Source organism: Panthera pardus, unplaced genomic scaffold, assembly GCF_024362965.1.
Source record: "Panthera pardus isolate Hobbes unplaced genomic scaffold, ASM2436296v1 HiC_scaffold_19, whole genome shotgun sequence".
In the NCBI taxonomy this organism is placed as follows: domain Eukaryota; kingdom Metazoa; phylum Chordata; class Mammalia; order Carnivora; family Felidae; genus Panthera; species Panthera pardus.
In genome coordinates, this window is record NW_026526754.1 from 5,540,001 (window position 1) to 5,562,190 (window position 22,190).

Consider the following 22,190-nt stretch of genomic DNA (forward strand, 5'->3'; position numbering starts at 1 on the left):
CTGAATCCTATAGGAGTGCCCCCCTTCCCCTTAAGATGCCAATCATAAGACCAGGTTATCACCTGTGCTTCTGAATCTCCAGTTATAAATCAGAGGTTCTGACAGCCTTCCCCTTGGGTTGGAATTGCTAGAGCAGCTCATAGAGCTCAGAGAAATATTTTACTTACTGGATCATTGGTTTGTGATAAAAAGATAGAATTCAAGGAAAGCCAGATGGAAGCCATACATAGAGCAAGATATGGGGAAGGGGCATAGACCTACCATGCTGTGTCTCTGAGTGGCTACTCTCCCCAGGTCTCTTTGTGTCCATTAACGCAGAAACTTTTTGAACCCTGTCCTTTGGGTTTTTGTGGAGGCTTCATTACATAGGCACAGTTAGCTAAATCATTGGTCATTAGTGATTCATTCAACCTCCAGCCACTTTCCCCAAACCAGAAATCAGGATGGGAATAAAAGTCCCCTGCTCTATTCAGGGTTGATTCCCCTGATCACCAGTGCCCATCCTTAGGTATTTTCCAAATGTCACCTCATTAACATACACCTAGTTGTGGTGGAAAGAGGTTTTTTGTAAGTAACAAGACACCTATTTCACCTTAATGGCTCTGAAGTGATTTCCATAACTGAGGACAAGACCAAATATTGTGTCAAAAGATGTTCCTATTGCTCTTTTTTCCTTAGGAAATTTCAAGGACCCTGGGAGATGTGATCCGGGAACTGTGGATAAATATATATATATATATATATATATATATATGTATATATATATATATATACATATATATATATATATATATATGAGAACAATATTGTGGTCACCTGAATGACCAAATATATACTTCTTATAAATTATAATATCCATTATCTAGGATTTCCTATAATTAATATCTTACATTAGTATGGTATATTTATTACACATAATGAATCAATATTGATATATTATTATTAACCAATGTCCATATTTTATTCCGAGTCCCTAAGTGTTTACTTAGGGAAAGACTACTGTTCTTTCTGTCTTCCACAGTCCCATCCAGGATACCACATTGCTGTAAGTCATGGTGGCTTCTTAGGTTCCTCTTGGCTGTGATAATTGCTCAGACTTTCCTAGATTCTGATGAATTTGAGAATATTGAGAAGTACTTTCAGATATTTTTAACAATGTTACTCAGTTGGGATTTGCCTGAGTTTTTTCCCATTATCCAACTGGAGTTATGGGTTGGGGAGGAAGAACACAGAGGAAAAGTGCCATTTTCATCATATCCTATTAAGGGTACATACTGTTAACATGACAACTTATCACTGTGGATGCTAATCTTGGCATCGAACGAGGTGGTATTTGTCAGGTTTCTCCCTTACCCCTTTTATACTCCTTACAGTGAAGTCACTACTCAGCCCACACTTAAGATTTGGGGAGTTATGCTTCATTCATTGCCTTGAGAATGGAGTATCTATATAAATTATTTGGAATTTGTAAGCATGGGATACTTATCTCTTCTTTCCCACTTATTTGTGTATTCAATCATTTATTTATGTCAGTATGGACTCATGGATATTTATTTCATACTTTAGGTTATAATCTTTTTTTTCTTCCAAATTGTGATTTAAATTATAGTTAGTTACATACAGTGCAATACTGGCTTTAGGAGTTGAATTCAGTGATTCATCAATAACATACAACACCCAGTGTTCATCATAACAAGTGACCTCCTTGATACTCATCACCCATCTAGCCCATCCTCCACTGACTTCCCTCCATCAACCTTCAGTTTGTTCTCTATCTTTGAGTGTCTCTCATGATTTGGGGCACGTGGGTGGCTCCGTCAGTTAAGCATTCAACTTCGGCCCAGGTCATGATCTCTCAGTTTGCAGTTTGAGCTTCTTGTTGGGCTCTGCTTCAGATTCTCTCTCTCTCTGCCCCTCCCCTGATTGTACTCTCTCTCTCTCTCAAATATAAATAAACTTTAAAAAAAAAGAGTCTGGGGCACCTGGGTGGCTCAGTCGGTTAAGCGCCCGACTTCGGCTCAGGTCATGATCTCACAGTTTGTGAGTTCGAGCCCCGCATCGGGCTCTGCGCTGACAGCTCAGAGCCTGCAGCCTGCTTCTGATTCTGTGTCTCATTCTCTCTCTGCTCCTCCCCCACTTGTGCTCTGTCTCTCAAAAATAAATAAAAATGTAAAAAAATATATTAAAAAAAATTAAAAACAAGAGTCTCTCATGGTTTGTTTTCCTCTCCCCCCTCCCCCATATGTTCATCTGTTTTGTTTCTTAAATTCCACATTTGGGTGAAATTATATGGTATTTGTCTTTCTCTGACTGACTTATTTCACCTAGCATAATATACTCTAGCTCGATCTACATCATTGCAAATGGCAAGATTCTTTTTGATGCCTGAGTAATATTCCATTGTATATATATGCTTTGGGTTATAATCTAATACTACTTTGTTTATTTTGTTGATGAGATTCTTCCAGCTTTGGTCATTGGTAGCTCTTTCAGTTGGCTTCTGTATCCTTTTGACACATTCCCATTATTGTGAGCTTTCTTGCTTTTTAACTCTGGCTGTCTGTACATGCTTATGAATGCAACTGTTGTATATGGAAATTTTGTGTGTGGGTGTGTGGGTGTTTCAAGTTGTCATCCAACTAATGTTGATTATGGTTTAGACAGAAAAATCATACAAGAAAACTTGAAGCAATAAGTCCTCAACTTTATTTTATGGGCAGAGTCCTTCCCTGGAATCGGACAGACCTAGGTTTCAAAATCGCTATGAGAGATTATTACAAGAACAGCCCTCAACAAATCTTGTTTCCTAAAATCTCTGCATTCTGACGATCACTCTCCTGCACAGATTGACTCTAGGACTGACAGCTGATTTTCTTTGGCTAATGGGGTATAAGCTAATTCGACACAAGAGAGGCTGGATAAGCACTTGCATACAAGTGTGCACTCTTGCAATTCTGTGACCATTACATAAGAAATGAGGGCCATCCTGCTATAAAGGACATATGGAAGACACCACTACCCCAGCTGACAGCCCTAACTGGGCATGTAAATGCACCCACCTTACCACAGCTCACCTCACTTAGGCCACCTGATAACTGCACACACGTGCATGACCTGGGGAGAGTATCACAAGAACTGCTCAGCTAAGCTCACCCCAGAATGTAAAACCATGAACAAATAATCTGCTGTTTATAACCTAACATATTTTGGGTAGTCTGTTATGTTGTAAATAACAGATACAACATCTATACCAGAAGTGGGCTTCAAACTCATGTGGACAGTGAGTATTAAGGTTTATTTTTTCCTAATTTTTTCTAGTTTTATTGAGAAATAATTAACATATATCACTGTATAAATTTAAGGTATACAACATGATAGTTTGATTTACATGATTACCACGATAGGTTCAGCTAACATGTATAATTTCATCTGGTACAGTAAAAAGAAAAGAAAAAAGAAAAAAAGTTTTTCTTATGATGAGATAAGGATTTACTCTCTTGACAACTTCCCCGTATATCACATAGCATCCCCATATATCATACAACAGTGTTAGCTTTAGTCATCATGTCGTGTGTTACATCCCAACTACTTATTTATCTTATAAGTGGAAGTTTAACCTTTTGACCACCTGCATCCAGTTTTCCTCCCCTACCTTCTGTCTCTAGTAAACACAAATCAGATCTCATTTTCTATGAGTTTGTTTTCTGTTGTTGTTGGTTGTTGGGTGTTTGTTTGTTTGTTTGTTTGTTTGTTTTAGACTCCACATGTAAGTGAGATCATATAGTATTTGTGTTTCTTTTTTTATTTTTTTAATGTTTTTATTTTTGAGAGACAGAAGGTGAGTGGGGGAGGGGAAGAGAGAGAGGAGACACAGAATCTGAAGCAGACTCCAGGCTCCAAGCTGTCAGCCCAGAGTCCAATGCTGGGCTTGAACTCATAAACTGTGAGATCATGACCTGAGCCAAAGTTGGACGCTTCACCAACTGAGCCACCCAGGTTCCCCTAGTATTTGTCTTTCTTTATCTTATTAATTTCATTCAGCATAATGCCTCCCAGGTCCATCTGTTTCCAAAAATGGTATGATTTACTCACTGTTTTAAGTTTATTATTTATTTTGAGAGTTTGGGTGAGGGACAGAGAGAGAGGAAATGAATCCTAAGCAGGGTCTGCACTATTATTAGTGCACAGCCCGACCTGGGGCTCGATCTCACAGATTGTGAGATCTAAAATCAAGAGTGTGTGAGCTAAAATCAAGAGTCAGACACTTAACCAACTGAGTCACCCAGGTGCCCCTGGATTTATTCATTTTTAATGGCTGAATAATATTCCACTTTGTGTGTATGCATGTGTGTGTATGTGTACATACATATGTGTGTGTTTGTATGTGTGTGTATACGTATCCTAACTTTTTTGTCTATTTATCCATTGATGGATGTTTAGATTGTTCAGACAACCTAAGGTCTTGGATATTATAGGTAATACTGCTATGAACATGGGGTTGTAGGTGTTGATTCAAGTTAATGTTTTCATTTCCTTTGGATATACTTCCAGAAATGGAATGTTGGATCATATGGTGGTTCTACTTTTAATTTTTGGAGGATTCTCCATAGTCTTGTAGGTTCCCTTTTCTCCATATCCATGTCAACACTTGTTACCTCTTGTATCTTTGATAATATAACAGGTGTGAGGTGATATCTCATAGTGATTTAAATTTGCCTTTTCTAAAAACCAGCGGTGTTGAACAACTTTTTATTTTGGCTTTTGGAGTATCTTCTTTGGAAAAAGGTCTATTCCAGTCCTTTGCCCATTTTTTAATTGGATTATTTATTTATTTATTTATTTATTTATTTATTTTGCTGTTGAGTTGTATGAGTTCTTTATATATTTTGGATATCAATCCTTTACCAGATATATGGCTTAAAAATATTTTTTCCTGTTCTGTAGGCTGTCTTTTCACTTTGTTTGATGGTTTCTTTTGCTGTGCAGAAATTTTTAGTTTGATAGAGTATCACCTATATATTTTTTATTTTGTTGCTACTCTTTCTGTGTCACATTCAAAATATCATTAACAAGGAGCTTTATTTCTCTGTTTTTTTCTAGGAGTTTCATGGTTTCAGGCTTTACATTTAAGTCTGAATCCACTTTGAGTTAATTTTGTGAAAGGTGTAAGATAGGGGTCTTGTTTCATGAATATTAGTTTTTGTAATTTCAGCTTATTGTTTTAAGAGCCTGAACTTCAGTTATCCATCCCCGGATGGAAATAATAATAACACCTACACTCCTGCTCCCCAAATTGAGCATACACCAAATGAAATCCTGCTTATTGAATGTCCCATCCAGGGCTGGAATATAGAACTGGCTCTTGCCGAAGCTTCTTCTGCTGCAGCCATTTTACTAAAGCAGAATCATTAGAATAGTCCTTCCTTTCTCGAACACAGTGTTAGCTAAGTCAGAGTCTCTTTGCAATAAGGAACATTGCAAATCAGGCTCATTCAATGCAGCAAAATGGGGATTTTGAACTAATGCCTCATCCATAAAAACTGCAGCCTGAAGGTGTGCTCCCTGAGTGGTAATTGGGACATTTTGACATAGTTTTCCAATGCCATTTATATTTGGACCAATAAAAGTATTTGATTCCAAAGATCTATATGAAGCCAAACACAGGTTTTCCTCCTTATTCCCCAGTACTTAGAAGAAATCCTGAGTGCTAGGCTGTGTTTTGTAGATTTAATGCCAGAATATAAGTATGTGCCTTGGAAACAGGGATCTGTGAGCATGGCATGGGAAAATCAGACATTCCAGAAGAGCACATATGGCTGATAAATACAGACAGGACAGCACTCCTTTCTTTCTGGGGGGAGGACAAGTTGTGCAGAAACTGTCTGGTTTTGTTGTGGTTGAGTAAGAGCATTTAAGACTGGAGTGGTACACCGTCGTCATTGATTTACCTTAAATCCTTTCTCTCTATCACCTTGTTAGATGTCATTGTCTCTAAATTTATTAAGTGACTGCAATTGGTTATATATTGTAACATGTTGGGAAAATGGCGTTCAAGTTCTGACCCATTAACAAAGTGATTATGAATTATCTGCATTTCACTGTTTCTTCATCTGCCAAGTTAGGTTTAGGCAACTTCATTTCCATTCAAGGTCTTTTTTTTGGCTCAAACACTCACTTTATGGCTAATAAGCAATTACTAATACACAGGAGAATGGGCTGAAGTGCACATGAACTTGGGTGAAGTCTTGCAGACAAACAGAATTGTTATCAGTATGCTTAATATACTTTAAGCAAGAGAAGAATTCTAAGTTCCAAAATATGTGCCCATCTGCCCCATGCCCCATGACATCTGTCAGTGATGTTTACTGCCCAACAGAAATGACAAAATTGAAATGAAGTCTAGCAGGGATCACAAAGAACAAGTCAGTTTTAACCAAGCTCCATGTCTTGTCTAACAGACTGGTCTGCTGTGACAAGGATTCAATAGACAGTGCTGAATTCCAGTGAGGCTGTGTAGTAGTCCCTTGTGACAGTCTTATCTGTAACTGAAAGGTGGTTAGGTAGAATAGAATCCAATCCAATAACCATTCAAATGGTACTGGTTAACAGAACACTGTCAATCTGAGTGATATTTCTGAACTTTTGTCTCAGGGTTGCAACCTCCACCCTATCTTGTCCACGTCAATGATTTATTTATTTATTTGTTTGTGGGGGCATAATAGTATTTATTTATTTTTTAATATGAAATTTATTTTCAAATTGGTTTCCATACAACACCCAGTGCTCATCCCAACAGGTGCCCTCCTCAATGCCCATCACCCACTTTCCCCTCTGTCCCACCCCCCATCGACCCTCAGTTTATTCTCAGTTTTTTAAGAGTCTCTTATGGTTTAGCTCCCTCCCTCTCTAACTTTTTTTTTTCCTTCCCCTCCTCCATGGTCTTCTGTTAAGTTTCTCAGGATCCACATAAGAGTGAAAACGTGATCCACTTCCATCCACGTAGCTACAAAAGGCCATATTTCATTCTTTCTCATTGCCACATAGTACTCCATTGTGTATATAAACCACAATTTCTTTATCCATTCATCACTTGATGGACATTTAGGCTCTTTCCATACTTTGGCTATTGTTGAAAGTGCTGCTATAAACATTGGGATACAAGTGCCCCTGTACATCAGCACTCCTGTATCCCTTGGGTAAATTCCTAGCAGTGCTATTGCTGGGTCATAGGGTAGATCTATTTTTAGTTTTTTTGAGGACCCTCCACACTATTTTCCAGAGTGGCTGCCCCATTTTGCATTCCCACCAACAGTGCAAGAGGGTTCCTGTTTCTCCACATCCTCGCCAGCATCTATAGTCTCCTGATTTGTTCATTTTAGCCGCTCTGACCGGTGTGAGGTGGTATCTCAGTGTGGTTTTGATTTGTATTTCCCTGATGAGGAGTGACATTGAGCATCTTTTCATGTGCCTATTGGCCATCTGGATGTCTTCTTTAGAGAAATGTCTATTCATGTTTTCTGCCCATTTCTTCACTGGATTATTTGTTTTTCAGGTGTGGAGTCTGGTGAGTTCTTTATAGATTTTGGATACTAGCCCTCTGTCTGATACGTCATTTGCAAATATCTTTTCCCATTCTGTCGGTTGCCTTTTAGTTTTTCTGATTGTTTCCTTTGCAGTGCAGAAGCTTTTTATCTTCATGAGGTCCCAATAGTTCATTTTGCTTTTAATTCCCTTGCCTTTGGAGATGTGTCAAGTAAGAAATTGCTGCAGCTGAGGTCAGAGAGGTTTTTTTCCTGTTCTCTCCTCTAGGGTTTTGATAGTTTCCTGTCTCACATTCAGGTCCTTTATCCATTTTGAGTTTATTTTTGTGAATGGTGTAAGAAAATGGTCTAGTTTCACTCTTTTGCATGTTGCTGTCCAGTTCTCCCAGCACCATTTGTTAAAGAAACTGTCTTTTTTCCATTGGGTATTCTTTCCTGCTTTGTCAAAGATTAGTTGGACCCCGAATAGCCAAAGTAATATTGAAGAAGAAGACCAAGGCGGGAGGCATCATAATTCCAGACTTTAACCTCTACTACAGAGCTGTAATCATCAAGACAGCATGGTATTGGCACAAAAACAGACACATAGACTGATGGAATAGAATAGAGACTCCAGAATTGGACCCACAAAAGTATGGCCATTCAGGGTCTTTACATACACATGTGGCACACACACATATAAAGAAACATAAACATGTATGTATAGATAACCACATACAAATATACACCCAGATACACATATAAACATGTATGCATACATGCCCTTACACTTACAAACACTTGTTCTCCCCTATCAATATCAGTACTGTTATTGACTGAATGGGTGAGTTTTTATCTAACCTTCTCATATCATTTTTAGCAGGACTTAGCCCAGGGGTAAGGCAAGCTAATATGGTGCTGTCAGAGCACCCAGTGGGTACCCAGAATTAAGAGTGAGGGTGGGGAGCATCATAGGAAATCTTTGAGGAGGTGAGTTCCATATACGTTGAGACCCACATGTCTTTCCATTTTTCCTAAGTAAGCATTGCTACATTTACTCTCAGAAGGGGGTGTTCAAAAAGATTCAGAAGTGCTAGGTTCTGCTTCTGTGTCTTCCACTGTCTTCCTTTGTGACCTTGTGTGAATCACTTTCCTTCCTGGACTGGGTAGAGACTTCCAGTCTTAGCCAAGATGAAGTAAGCTCATTATATCCCCTCCAACTGATTATAACTGAAATTCAAAACCTGAATGCAAAAAGCAACTGCCTGAAGTCTTCGAAAAGTAAAACCTTGTAGGTTGATTGGGCAGGGAAGTGTGAATTTGAAGAATGAGCAGTATGGAAGAGGGATTCTTTTCTTCTTTTATCTCCCAGCATTGACCTAAGGACAGAAGAGTACAGCCAAGTATGGACAGCAAAAACTCAGATAAATTCTCTCTAGTTAGAAGAGAGACCACTATAAATCAGAGAGTATGGGGTCACACTGTAAGTCAGAGAGCCACCTTTTTTTTCTTTCTTATTGTAGTGGACATACAATGTTACATTAGTTTCAGATGTACAGTGCAGTGATTGATGAGTCTTTATGTTATGAGGGCGACATTTTGCCCATCCTTTTTTCCTCAGTTTTTCAGAGATATCATTGACATATAATATAAATAAGTTTAAGGTATATACATTATATATATATATATATATATATATATATATATATATGCAATGCGATGATTCGATACATATATGTGTGTGTGTGTGTGTATATGTGTGTATACATACACACACACACACACACACACACACACATATATATATATATTGCAAAATAATTACCACAGTAAGGTTAAACACCTCCATCCCCTCACACAATTACCATTTTTATTGTGATGATACTATTTAAAATTTACTCTCTTGAAAACTTGCAAGTATATACTTTTTCTCTCCCTTTTCTCTCTCCTGGCTGTGCCCAGAGGCCAGCTTGTGTGGCTACATGGTGGTAGCAGAAGTGCAGAGGTGCGGGCAGTTAAACCCTGTGAGGAAAACCCATCTCTGTGGTCAGATAATGTGAGCTGTGAAGAGCGTATGTGTGAGGGGAAGCCAAACTGTTTATTATTTTTCTCTCACTACTTTGCTGAGAGGGTACCCCCGGCTATGTGAAAATGGCCAAGAACAAATAAACTCTGAGAAAAAGCACTTGTTTTTTTCTTGATCAGAGCAATAGGAACAGGGAAAGGGGCTCTTGAGAGCTGGAGGGTATAGGGGAATCATGGAGAAAAGAGGGCTGGAAAAGGAGATCTCCTAACTCTGTGTATGTGCATCAGAAACTCCGAGCTCACCCTGAAAGGCACATGTACAGAAGAGACCCAAGAAAGCCTAGAAGAGGTTTTGAGAATTGAACTAGAATATCAACTACGATCCACATTTGGTGAGGGTATATGGCCACACTTACTTCTTAGTGGTGCATGTGTAGATGACATACATCCAAAGACCATAGCAAAGACTGGCAACAGAACCAAAATTGGAACCTCTGCCCGCAGAAGACAGCACTTGTGACCTGTACCCCAGCCAAGTCTGCCACAAGCAAAATAACATCAATGTTCTCCAGAAGATTATAATTTCAGAGTCTCACAACATATTTAACTTGTCCAGGATACAATTTGAGATGAGTTACATAAAAGGAACCAGAAAATTGTGACTACTTCTCAAAATAGGCATTGGTACACTATAGTCCATGGGCCAAATCTGCCCCGACACCCATTCTAGTATGACTTGTAAAGTCAGAAGAGATTTTATATATATGTAAACATTTGAAAAAAGAATCAGAAGAATATTTGAAAATGTGAACATAGTATGTAATTCAAATTTTAGTGTCCATCAATAAAGTTTTATTGGAATATAGCTGTACTCATTAATTTCTCTATTGTCTATGCTGGCTTTCATGCTACAGTGTTAGATGAGCCATTGCAACAGAAATCATATGGCTAAGCCACAAAAGCCTGAAATAATTAGTATCTGATCCTTACAGAAAAAAAAAAGGTGGCTCCTGCTAAGGGAAAACACAATCCAAACAAGTAGCATTTAAATTTTTTTTTAATTTTTATTTATTTTTGAGAGAAAGAGACAGAGTATGGGCAGGGGAGGAGCAGAGAGAGACAGGGACACACAGTCTGAATCAGGTTCCAGGCTCTGAGCACAGAGCTAGACACGGGGCTTGAACTCACAAATCGCAAGATCATGACATGAACTGAAGTTTGATGCTTAACCAACTGAGCCACTGAGATGCCCCCAATTTTTGATATAGCCTACATGTTGGAATTATCAGGCAAAGGCTTTAATGAAGATATTACTGTGGTCAAAAAGGTAAGGATTAGTACTCTCAAAATGAATTGAAAGAGAGAGAGAAGAGAGAGAAACTATAAAAACAAAACCAAATGGAAATCTTAGAACTGAAAAAAATACATCTGACATTAGAAATTCACTAGATGGACTCAATAGCACAACTGAGACAACAGAGGAAATGTCAGTGAACCTAAAGATATGTCAATAAAATTATGCAAATTGAAAAACATGGAGGAAAAGATTGGGAAGGGGGGAAATAGAGTTCCTGAAACCTATGAGACAATACAGAAAGATCTGATACTTATGCCATTGATGTCCCTGAAAAAAAGAGAAAGATTGGGTGCCGGAAGAAATATTTGAGGGGCACCTGGGTTTCTCAGTTGGTTAAGTGTCCACCTCTTGATCTAGCTCAGGTCGTGATCTCATGGTTTGTGAGATTGAGCCCCGCATCTGTCTCTAAACTGACAAGGTGGATGGAACCATTTGGGATCCTCTGTCTCCCTCTCTCTCTACCCCTCCTGTGCTCTCTCTCCTTCTCTTTCTCTATTTTTCTCTATCAAAATCTATAAATAAACTTTAAAAAATATTTGAAGAAATAATGCTGAAAATTTCCCAATTTTGGTGAAAGATATAAATTTATAGGTTCAAGAAGCTCAGGAAAGTCCAAATGAGATAAAGTCAAAATTATGTCCAGATACATCATAATAAAACCCCTGAAAACAAAAAGAAAAGGAAGGGGTAGTAGCAAATAGTTATAAAAAACCTCAGTAAAGTCTACATTAAACTGATAAAGAGGTCAGTTACAGAAAGAGAAATATGAAATAAACATGGAACTTTGTGGTTATAAGAAACAGTAAGTACTGTGGCACTCTCAATGTTTTCTCACACATGCTGTTTCTATCTGAGTAAAATGAAGGCCGAAGGATTGAACAACATGGCCAAAGTAACTCTTAAGCAAGTGTTTTCAAAAAAGTAAGACCAAAAGACCAAAATAAAGGAAGGAAAGAAGGGAGAGAGGGAGGGAGGGAGGGAAGGAGGAAGTAAATAAAGAAAAGAAAGAAAAAAACAGTGATCTGTGCTGAGTGGGTGGAGTTAATAAGGATCATAACAGTAACTCTGATTACCATATGTTTTTCCTTAGGGAAGAAAACAAAATGGTGATTTTTTATGAAATGAAGTATTTTAGGGCACCTAGGTGGCTCAATCATTAAGCATCTGACTTTGGCTTATGTCATGATCTCACTGTTCATGAGTTCTAGTCCCTCACTGGGTAAGCTCAAGCCCTGCCTCAGGTGAACATGAGCCCTGCTTCTCTCTCTCTCTCTTTTCCTGTCTCTCTCTCTCTCTCTCTCTCTCTCTCACACACACACACACACACACACACACACACACACACACACACAAATGAAGTATTTTAGGAGAAAGCAGTGCAGTTGGGAGTTTGGGACATCCAGGTTTCTACTGGGTGGTGGTAGAGATTACAGAGATGCAGCAAATGCTTGAACGTGAAGGTGGAAAGGAGCCGGGGAGTTATTTTGCTTACTTGGATATAGTTGCTGAAGTCATGTTTAAAAGGTCAGGGGAGCAGGGGCAGTGCTTTATTTTACGCAGGGCAAAACCTTGGAAAACTCAATCACAAAAGATAACTCATTTCTGTGCCAAAAAAATTAGATGAATTATCTGTTGATATTCTGTAGACAGAAAAAGAAAAGTGACACAGTAGATTCTTGGCTACACTCACAAATGCTTTGGCAGGGTATAGACATGGCTTCTCTTTCTCCTGCTTCACTTCTTCCTTCTTCTCCTTCTCCTCCTCTTCCTCCTCCTCATCTCTGTCTTACTTCCTTATGTCTCTCTCAAACCCACACACACACACTCCTGAATGAGGATCCAAATTCCAACAGGACCTACTCCCTCATCTTGAAGATATATTGAAGAAGCTCTTAAAAGTACTGTTTAGGACCTAAACCTTTGGGCTTAAGATAATGAAACGAACAGAGAGGAGAAATTCTATTTGGAAAAAGTGTTCTGAGACTCTGAGATTCATTCTAACATGTAGAGGGTTGAAATCTTGTCAAAGTTTCTGGCTATGGGTCAAGATACAGAGACTCAATTAACTTCCAAATAACACCCAGAGTAATTTATCTAATTTCTAAGACATATCCAACAATACTGGCACTTATTGATAAGACTACCCTCCAATGCTAGTGAGGAACACTAGCAGCCAGATCAGCATTAAAAACCATGGGTGCAACAAGATGGGCATCATCAGCCACCAGAATCACATCTTCCACCTGAGATGTCAGGTGACCGACACCACTCTGAGCAGGGAGAGCAAAGGTAGAATGAATGGTAGCTAGAGGACATCTTTGAATTCTGCCTAATAGGGTGCCCCAGGATTCTGAGAATTCTTCCGGGACAGTGGACGGGACTTGAGATCCTTGAGACCCCTGAGATGGACGTCATACAAACTACCATTTGTAGCCCTGTTGTAAATCATAGACATATCCTTTATGCTGCTGGGGTCTAGAAAAGGAAGGATCACATCTATGTCAGTGTTCCTTGCGAAGAATAACTAAAACAAAATACTTTATGGAACATGAAGATATTTTGCACAAGACCAGCATTTCAGAATAACCCCTGCAACCTCTGCTGCTTTCTGAGCCTAGGCTGATCTGGTCTAATCTTTCTGCATCTGACATTTTCCTTTGTTCTGTCTTTTTTGTCTGTAGACTCAATATTAAAAAAAATGTTGTTTTAAAAAATGAAATGGATGGCTGACATCTAAAGGAAAGACTCCAGGGGTTTTCTTGCAAAGGACGATAGAGGCCTAAGGATTGTTTTGAAAGCTCAGCTGCTTGGGCCCTTCAGGACACCAGTTGGGAAGGGGAGAGGTGATATAAACTGATTAGAATTCGGCAAGAGGAAAAAATTCCTGGCAGATAGTCAGATACATCCTGTTTGTATAGACTTGGCTAAAAAGTACTGTTTCTCTAGTTTCATTCACATCTCCAATTTTGTTTTATTTATTATTATAATTACCTTTATTATTATTATTATTATTATTATTATCATTATTGCTGCAGAGAGTTGAGCTGCAAAGACTTGCCTTGAGTAATAGTTATAAGCCTATAACAAGACACTCCTCCAGGTGAGTTCTAGTGAGAAGAGCCTGTATAATTGGTCTATTGACAGTATTTTGAGAGATGTGACTCTGAAAAATAAACAAATCTAAAAATTATTGGGCATGATTGCTTGCCAATTAGATGTTAATTCGTTCTAAATGGGGCGATCAGCTTCCAAGGAAGTTTGCACATGCACAGTGCCATTTCCTTGGCTTTGTGCTCAGTATTGATTAAGGAGGGCGGAGCTCAACGCCCTTGAGTGAAGACAGATTCAGGACTCTTGCAGCAGCAGTTGGGAATGAAGAGGCCCCAGTGGGAAGGGGAAAGGGAGGATTCTAGGAACCCATCGGTGAATCTGCAACATGTCCACAGGCAGCAAGGCTGGTGATGAGTGGGGGGGAAATAGGAATCCTGTGTTAAGTCCCAACTTATAAAAATGTGAACAGCAGTAGTTCTTTTTGTAAAATAAATGAGGTGCCAGGGCTCTCATCTTAATAAATTATGAAATGCTTCCCTCTGTCCACCTCTCCTCATACCCTCCTTCCATTCTTTATTCCTGTTAACTTGCAAGCTTGTTTCTGCCAGAGGAATCAGGAGAGATGGGAATGTTAATTTGCAAAAGGCCACTCCGTGCACATTGTTTGTAAGCTCTGGTGTGTTGGTGAGCTGAACGGGTGTGCATAGCACAAGTAACCTTCTAGAGCCTGGTGGGCATCACCGGTGGGAATATTTCAGAGGCTTAATTCATCTCAGTAGCAGGTTTTTGTTGTTGTTTTTGTTTTTTTTACATTAATAATTGGAGTCACAAATCCTGACTTCTTTCTTTTCAATTTAAACCAATCTACTGAGTATTAATTAGCTACTACTCTGTGTCAAGTAATAGTTACTGCTAAAAGACAAGCAAATAAAGCAGACTGTGCTCTCAAGAAATGTAGTCTAAGACAGAAGACAAACATACAGACAGATATTGTCAGACCAAGTGGTAAGTATAGACCTGAAACATTGCTAGTCACAGAAAAGAGAAAAATTAACTATATATAGTGATGAGATTACTCAGGGAAGGCTTTTTTAAATGTTTAAATTTGGGGGCTTCTGGGTGGCTAAGTCAGTTGAGCATCCAGCTTCAGCTCAGGTCATGATCTCCTAGTTCGTGGGTTCAAGCCCTGCATCGGGCTCTGTGACAGCTCGGAGCCTGGAGCCTGCTTTGGATTCTGTGTCTCCCTCTCTCTGCCCCTCCCCTGCTCATTCTCTCTCTCTCTCTCTCAAAAATAAATAGAACTTTAAAAATTTTTAAATGCTTAAATTTTGAGCTCATTTTTGAAGAAGCTAATAAAATGAGTCTACATTTTGAACAAGGAGAACGGTATGGCATTCTAGGAAGTGACAGCCACATTTGCAAGGCATGGTAGGAAGTGTTTGGTGTTATAAAAATCTAAGTCATTTGGTATTGATGGAGCATCCTAGTTGTGTGTAAGCAAGTGAGGAAGCGCAGCTCTGCAGAAAGCCAGCAGCCAGCAGGGTCTTCTCCAAAGAGAGAAGAAACAGTGGTGGCGTTTGGTGAACTGCATCCTCAGCTAGCAGTGGGGGCAGAAGCTCAACACAGCCTCCAGTTCCATCTCAGAGATTATCAAAGGCTAAGAACCAAGGTGGGTAAAGAAATTGTCAAATGCCAGAACTTCTGTTACTTTCCCATGTATGTCAGTCCCTGTTTGTTTCCTTAAAACAGTCATCAGTGAAACCTTCAAAAGAATATGGGTCTTGGGGCACTTGGGTGGCTCAGACTTTAAGCGGCCAACTCTTGATTTCAGCTCAGGTCATGATCTCACGGTTGTGAGCCCTGCGGGAGGCTCCATGCTGAGTATGAAGCCTGCTTAAGATTCTCTCTCTCCCTCTCCTCCTGCCCCTCCTCCACTTGCTCTCTTTCTCTCAGTAAATAAATAAATAAATACAATAAAAGTAAAGTAAAGTAAAATAAAATAAAATAAAAAGAATATAGATCTCCAACCTTTTTTTTTTCTTCAAAAGTAGGAAAAAATAAAGGAATTGGGGAGAGACTACACAGATTGAGGTATAGATGTCCCTAGGGAAGAATGGGTCAGTGCAGCTATAGAAAACAGTCTGCAGGCAGGCTCTAATGGTGAGACTTTATCAGAGAGAGAATAAAGGTTGGAGTGTAGGAAATATTTGTATGAATCTGAGAAAAGGCCCGGTGTTGAGGGACTGAAGTGTTCTCAAGGAAGGGTATTTTCTCTCATATATAATTGGGCCAAAGCATGCCTCTTTTAGTTGGAAGAAGAGGTCTCCTACCCCCAGGAAAGGACATGAGGGTGGACCCAGTATTCCATCTCAAGGTCTGGAAGCATTAATGGGCATGTGATTCTCTGCTCTTGGTGATAAACATTCCTGACTTGGGAATCTTAGATTGTGTGCATCTGTTCATTTTGATAGCTAGGAAAATCAGCCATTTTGGAAGCAAAGTAAAATATACAACTTATTTTTTGGAAGGCAAAGTGAATCTCTCAGAAATGGGAAAAAAGGAACACCAAATACAACACCAAAACATATACTCAGAATCGCTGGATTGGATCCTGGAGACAAGATACAGTGCAGAAGTCAAAATCTAAATGATGCTCAAGGAATTGAATCCTCTCCAGCATCTCCCTCAAAAATGGAGTCAATAGAGTATGGCAGGTTCATGTAGAGGATGGAGAGATGGAATGCTTTGTCTGCAAATGGAGATAACAATACTGTATCACATGGGAATCTATTTACTGAAAATGTCTTCCTTCTCAAATACCTGACATCCAGTAACTTCTCCATATGTATACCCTCTGAGTAACAGCTGAACAATGTACAATGGCTAATGGGCTCCCTAGGGGTGTGAGATGGGAGTATCAGATTCATGAAATCGGTCTCTATTTAAACTCACAGTGTTGGAAGTAATTATTTCATTTCAGTAACATGTTGTGGAGGTGTGGGATGTTGGATGTATGTTTAATGGTGACTACATGTAGGAGATGGTACAAAGGACCCAATATGGAGATTCAGATTCTTATCTCTTCTTCACATTAACATCGACATGTAGGCACATTACTAGACTGATAGATGAAGAGACAGGTTGAGCAATTTGTTCAAGTTCCCACTGCTGCTAAGTGGGAAAAGAAAAATAATAATCAGTACTATGTCTTCTCAAAAATCATGCTCTTTTCAACAAATGGTGCTGGGGCAACTGGATATCCATATGCAAAAGAATCAAGTGAGACCCCTGCTTCACACCATGCACAAAAGTTAACCTAAAATGGATCATAGCTTTAATGTAAGAGCTAAAAGTATAAACATCTTAGAAGAAAACATAAAAGTTTCATTACCTTGAGTTTAGCCATGGTTTCCTAGATATGATACTAAAACACAAGTGACAAAAGAATAAAAAGTAAATAAATAGGATGACATCAAAGTAAATATTTTTTTGTACTGCAAAAGATACCATTGAGTGAAAAGACAACTATGACTCAATAATAAAAAGACAGCCCAATGAAAAGTTGGACAAAGGATTTGAATAGACATTTGTCCAAAAAGGTATATAAGTGACAAACAAGCACGTGAAAAGATGTTCCACATTCTTATTTATGAGGGAAATGGAAATCAAAATCACACTGAAACACCATTTTAGACCACTAGGATAGCTAAAACCATAAGGATAGACAGTAATAAGTTGGCAAAAATGTGGAAAAATTAGAACCCTCATAAAATCTTGGTGGGAGTGCAAAATGGTGCAGTCACTTTGGGAAATAGTTTGAAAGTTCCTCAAAGTACCAAACATAGAGTTGCCATATGACCCAGCAATTCCACTCTTAGGTGTATACCTAAAAGAACTGAGAACATATATCCGTACAATATAAGTAAAACCTTATGCATAGAGCAGTGTTATTTATAATTGTCAAAAAGTGTAAATAACCCCAATGTCTATCAATGGATGATGAAATAAATAAAATGTGGCATATCCATACAATGGACTATTATTTGACAATAAAAAGTAATGGAATACTGACACACGTGACAACAAGGATTAATCTTAAAAACATCCTAAGACCCCGTCACAGAATACCAAACATTGTATGATCCCATTTATCTGAAGTGTCTAGAATAGGCTAGTCAATAGAGACAGAAAGTAGACTAGTGCTTGTCTAGCAGTGGGGATTAGGAGCAGAATGGGGAGTACTGCTAATGGGTGTGGGGTTTCCTTTCAGAGAATACAAATGCTTTAAGATTAGATTGTGGTCATTCACAGGGTAGCACAACCCTTTGAATTTACTAAGAACATTAAATTTTATACTTTAAATGGTTCATGTATGACAAGCGAATTATACTTCAATAACACTGTTTAAAAGTATAAGTAAGCAAAAATAAGCAAATAATAAAAAAAGGAAAACAAACACATAACACTCATGCTGTTTTGCTCTATAGCATTTAAACAGTACACTGTGCTCCTGGAGGTGCTCGGGATTCACACAACCTAGATCTTAGTTCTATCACTCATTATCTCTGTGGCTTTTGGAAGTTCATCTCTCTGCAAGCCTCAGTTTTTTTTCATCTGTAAAGTATAAATAGCAGTGACCATCTCATGAGATTGTCATGAGGATTACATGAGATAATGTATGTTAAGATGCTTAACACAGTGCCTGATATGCCTAAGTTCTTTGTTACTTTTTTTTCCTGCATTCTTCTTCCATTTTGCAAAAGAGATCCAGGCTTAGTCACTAGGGCCATTTTTTAACACCTACCAACAAGGCTCCTACCTAAACGGCAGCCCGGGTGTTTTATGACTGTTTATTGGTACTTTGTGTTGGCACAAGTGTGACCCTCGGTGAAACAGCTGAAAATAGTGGGAAGAGCATGGACCTACTCAGGATACAAATAGGTTCAAGATCTGATTCTACCCTGATAGCCCATCAACTGATCTCTTCAAGCTTCAGTTTTATTAGTTGATAAATGACTCAATAGTGTCTGCCTGGACAGGTTTTTGTGAGGGTTAAATGTCATGACCTGTGGTAATGCAGAGAACGCCAAGCACAGTACTTGTCACTGAACAGATGCTCAAGCGATATGAGCTCCCTTCTCTTCCCTTTGCTTTCTTGCATTCAGCCTCAATAAAATGAAATGATCTAATAAGAGAACAAGAATGCACTTGATATGAAGGAGTGAAAAACCCACCTTGGCTGATGGTTTTCTCTGCCAAAAAAGATCTTACCTGGAGCTTCCTAAATGACTCCAATTAAGAGGTATTTTTGAAGGCACACACATGTATGCTGTTTTTATTCCCTTTCTCTTCAGTGATCAGGTTAGAGAGAAAGAAATAGACAGACTACTTCAATTTCACATAGAATTTCATGAAAAATTTAAAGCTCTAACCACTCCTGCTCCCCAAATTGGCATTTATTAGAGTTATGAAGAGAGTTTGCAAGCAAGAACTACATCAAAAAATATGCACAGGGCTCTTGGAGAGTTACTTTCTGCAAGTGATGATGTCTTACTGTCAGTCTTTGAAAGAAATATCAAAAAGGTAATGTGAGCTGAAGCTTAAGATTTCTCAATATGTCCATTTGAGTTACAAAGGATTTTTATGCTCCATTTCAGACATTATTTAAACATTGTTATTCCTGCAAACATGCCACACAGAGATAAGGTTTTGCTCTGAACCACATCGAAATGCAGATTGGTCTAGAAAGTCAGTTTCAAAGTGCCTTCTTGGAGGTAACTGTTTATTAAGCCTTGGAGGAATTTCAATTGCAAACCCTTAGTGGAAGAAGGGGGAGTAGTAAGATTTGTAATATTCTCCTTAATCATGTGATTTGCACAACACTGGTACAGTTATAATCTAAATAAAGTTCCTGGAGCCATCAGGGCATTATGCTGTAGCTGCTTCATTTAATCTAATGGTCCACATTTAGGTAATTTCCATGCATTTTAATCTATTTAATGATCACCTTTCTTGGGTGATTTACAGCAGCTGGATGTCTGGGGCTCTGGTACCCAGGAGCCATGCACTGCACAATAGACTGGGAGAAAGTACTACTGGAAAATGCATGTTTTGTGTAGATCTGCCTTCACTAAACACCACGATAATATTTGCTGAGGATGTCTCTCTGCCTCTCAAGATTTGGCAATGGGCATTATATAGACACCCAAAGGACAGAGTTGGCTGTAGGTTACTTTGCCCAATAATATAGAATATATTGAAATACTGGACCTTTTAGCAGAACAGATGGACAAGTACTTACTGATCATTTCCCTAGAACTCAGTCTCCTAGGATGTCTTATGGAAGATGATTATGTATAGTAGCTCCCTCACACTGTACCAGACTTGGGGTGTGCTGTATTTGCTTATTCAAGACTCAGAGAAGTCCAGCCAAAGGAGGATATATTTTTATTTGTTTGTATAATCAACGGTTCCCAAACTGAGCTACTCATAGAAATTATTGTACCTTGTTACCCCTTTTGACATCATGCAGAACATACTTCAGGAGAGAGAACCTCAGTCTATACTCAATATCCATTTTTCTTGGGAAAAATAAAACATAAATTTACATACAGAAACATCTGGGCTTTCATCTGGCATATACAAGCACTGAGATCTCACATCATAAGCTGTTTCAGCAATCAGAGCCTTTTGAAAAGTGTGGATGATAACAGCTACCTTGTAGGAGAACTGTGGAGTTTAAGTGGGAAGGTATATGGAAAATGATTAGAGAAGAATCTGGCGCATAGTAGGCCATAGTAGCTCCTTTCTTCTCTTCACTGTAGGTCTTGTAGTCTCTAAGAAGCTGAAATACAACCATTGGTTCCTGTTTTGTAGTATCTTAGAATTTTTTTCAAATGAAAGTCTGGTCTTTGTTTTAAATGACCCTTTGCACAGATATTTCAGGAAACCAATAATGGAGATTTTACCTTACATGAGCACTAACTACATGTTAAATATTGCACATTGTCATACTTCATTTAATCATTGGAGCACTCCCATGAAGGGAGCATTTCAAGTGAGAAAACTAAGTCTGCTGGATGATTGTGACTGTCTGAAATCAATCAGTGCTGGAGAAGAGGGAAATAAACCCAGTATTATCTCATTCTCTCATTCAAAAGAACTTGTTATTGATAACCACTAGATTGTTAGTTATCACAAAGAACTTGTTCTTTGTCTCGCCATTAGGGAATCAATGACCAGTCATGAGGGTCTTGAAGAGAGAGAAGGAGGAAAGAAGACAAGTAGGTAGATAATTAAAAGACACAATTCAGAGAGCCAGAATGTGAATGAGACTCGGGATGGTTGGGCTGTGTTTGACAGCCAGAGAGGCCCTCAGGTGGTTCTGTTATGTCATTGGCAGAATTCTGCAAAATATTGTGAATTTGTCAGAGCCTGGCAGATGACATGCCTCATTAGCCCATGTAAAGTTCAAAGTGATTAATATAGATTAAAATACTGTTCCATTTGCCAAGATTTTGTCTATCAAGTATATACAAGAAATGGTAGAGATTCCCCTAGACTTCCATCCCAATGACCTCAAATGGCCCTGTCATTTCTCTAGGAGTTTGTGGGCCATAGTTTAGACTTCTGGGAAGCACTATCAGTAAAGGTAAGAGAGTTACAAGAGGTTAATTAACTCTGAAGCTGTTGAAGGTGATGAGGACATAATGTTTTGGTGGCATAAGTTTGAAATTGAGAATGATTTTGAGTAGATAAAGAAAATCCTTTCAGGACCCTGAGTTCAAATAATTTTGAAAAGTGATGAAGTAGTTATCTTTGAATATTTAGGGTTGTGTCTTATTAAATGGGCAAGAAATTTATACTTCTGAATATCTTTATCCATGTCTGTAACAGTTAGGAAACAATCTGGAGAACTTCTCTGCACAAATATAACTATGTTTATTTTATTTATTTAATTAATTAACTTATGTTCATTAAAGTTTTATCTGTCATGTACTTAATGCATGGAACTGGGATGGAAAAGGAGATATTGAGATGAAGGAGACCTGGACTTCTATGATCTGGAGCTCACTGAAAGAAAGAGATGAGCTCTAAGTATAGACTATTTGTGTTGGGAGACTAGAGAGGGCAAGAATTAATTTTCATAGAGGAAGACACTTTCGATTAAAAGAGTATTTCCTAAAGGAGGGGATATTTAAATTAAATGTTGAGGAAGGGTGGGGTTTTGGCTGGGA